Below are 2,769 nucleotides of genomic sequence, written 5' to 3' on the forward strand. Positions count from 1 at the left end.
CGCTGGTTCAAAACAACCCAATTGCTGGGTTTGTCCATATTTTACCCAGCACTGGGTTGTTGTTACGTATCCGGTCCATTAACTTCCGTCTGCTAGCCATCAGAGGTCACCCTTTCCATTTTCATTGACTCTCGCACTACACACTGTTGCATATCACCCCGGACTACATATCCCATCATTCATTGCACTGATTGCACACAGCACTGATTGCACACAGCTGTTTCATATCACTCACTCACTAACACTCCATCTCACTCCTTCTAACTGCCGAGTATTGTATGTGCTTATTGCTCATCGTGTGATAGCTACTCTACAGCGCCCTCGTTAGCTTCCTAGCCTAGCCTAGCCTAGCCTAGCCTAGCCTTGATACCTGTGTTTTTCAGTTTCTGATCTTTGTCTGTTTCCTTGGATTTATCCCTTTAGTCTTGCCCTTTTGATTCTGTTCCTCTTCAGAGGTGGTGGCGCCCAGCAACACACTTTCAGCCTGTCCTGTTCTGGCCAAGGAGGCCGCCTATGACCTCTCTGCTTGTCCTGTTCCGGCCAAGGAGGCCGCCTATGAACTCTCTGTCTGTCCTGTTCCGGCCAACCGTCTGTGAATCCTCGTCCTGCCCTATCATGGCTATAGAGGCCATTTACGAACTCCCTGCTTGTGCTGTCACGGCTATGGAGGCCGTCTGTGAACTCTCATCCCGTCCTGTCACGGCTATGGAGGCCGTCTGTGAACTCTCATCCCGTCCTGTCACGGCTATGGAGGCCGTCGGTGAACTCTCTGCCTGTCCTGTCACGTCTTGCCTTGCCTTGTCTGTTTTTCGGTTTCTGATCTTTGCCTGTTTCCTTGGATTTATCCCTTTAGTCTTGCCCTTTTGGTTCTGTTCGCCGTTCGGTGACCTTCGCTAGCCCTAGGACTATTCTTGTGTCTTGCCCGCCATATACCTGTTTGCCATTGTTCAACCCTGCCTGTGTTTCTGACCTCTCTGCTTTAATAAAGCTTGCACATGGATCCGCATGTCTCGTCAGCCCCGTTACAGTTGTATTTAACCCAGCATTTTTTTAGAGTGTAGCTTTAATTTATTTTTATACTCAAACATTTCATTTTTAGTCGCCAAGGCAAAATGTAATTTATCATTTAAGTTTGATCATCTAACATATTTTATGTCAGCTTTATTTTAAATAATGAACCTTTTTTTTTTTAAATACACTGTAAAAATTATTTATGGTAAATAAAAGTTGTACCTAAAACAAATTATTGAAGTATGTTTTACAAGAAAATACTTCAAAATTTCACGTTTAATTTAATGTGTTACTTACAGTTTCTTTGTTGTTTGCGAAATTTATTAGCAATTTCAGAGTTTGTTTCTACAACATTTTTTTCAGTGTCATTTTTTATTTAGTTTTAGTTAACAGTAATACCTCGGGTCCTTAATAAACAGTGCGGTTTCTCTTCTTTAAAAGAAAAAAAACATCCCTTTTGCAAATACATAAATATTCAGAATGAATGCCATCAAAAATCATTGAGATTTTATAGTTATATTGCCCTGCCTTCTTTTATGAGGCTCTTTGCAGTATAAGTAATGTCCACCTGGAGGCGCTGTCTCTTCCCCACCACACGTGCTTCTTTTCCGCTTTCTTTCCCAGCCACTGCGTCAGCTTAGACACAACAGAGGTCAAAGGCTGAATAAACAGGTTGAAGAATAACCAGGAGGGACTAATGGCTCACAGGCACTCATTTTCATGTTTTCCTCACAGGCACTCATTTTCATGTTTCCCCCCCTCTTTTTACCTCTCTCACACAGTACATTATATTTGCATTATTCCTGTCGTTCTCTCTCCCTCCCTCTTCAGCTCTCAGTCTCTGCAGTCAGAGGTTAAACCGAGCATTAGCCGTCAGCGAAAGGCCCGTTTTTAATAGCTGATTGCACATCATTGCTATCAACATTTAATCATGGCCCCAGTCGCATCCCCACACGCCCACAGCTGACTTAACAGGCTCTGACACGGAACAATCACCACACTCAGCTTGTATCTCATCAGCGACAGAGCCTTGAGATCCAACTCATTAAGGAAAGGGCTAACGAATGCAGGGTGACAGGTGCTTAAGGACTCTACGTTGTTTAAAAAAGTCGCAAGTCGCGAGCCGAGCTGGAACTGACTCATTATGACGCCGGAACGGTACGCGAGCGCTAGAGAGGACAAATTAGCAATGTATTCATTATATTCTCGTGAAAGCGATGTCAAGTCTTTGTGCGGTGTTGATGCCGGTTGGGTTTCAATTACAGAGAATGCTATGAAGAGTTAATGGGTATTAACACAGAGTACATGCTGCTAATGAATCAGGCAGCCTTTTGGTGGGCAACAAATGGCAAACAGTGTCTGACTCAAGCAGCCTACAATCGCCTACTTCTTCGGGGCGTCGTGAGGCATACAAATGACCGAAGGCAGACCGCAATAGTTGATGTCTTTGTAATGGAATTAGCATATTAATCAAAGACAACAGGGGGCTAGTTCTCATTGAGGTAATTGCATTCTCTATGGTGAATGGTTTTAAATTTCATCAAGCTACCTTGCCTGGGTCTTTCTTGTGATCAGAAGTTGGGCTGTTGGAATAGAAAACACCCAGGCAATTTTCCTTGGAAACTCACACACTACTGTAACTAAAGTCTTCCTGCCATCTTAAATATATATATATATATACAGGGGCGATTCTAGGATTTTCATTTTAGGGGGGCTCAGCCCCCAATGAGGGTATAATATATATATATATATATATAT

This window comes from Sinocyclocheilus anshuiensis, unplaced genomic scaffold, assembly GCF_001515605.1.
Source record: "Sinocyclocheilus anshuiensis isolate Anshui unplaced genomic scaffold, SAMN03320099.WGS_v1.1 scaffold868, whole genome shotgun sequence".
NCBI classification, from domain to species: Eukaryota; Metazoa; Chordata; class Actinopteri; order Cypriniformes; family Cyprinidae; genus Sinocyclocheilus; species Sinocyclocheilus anshuiensis.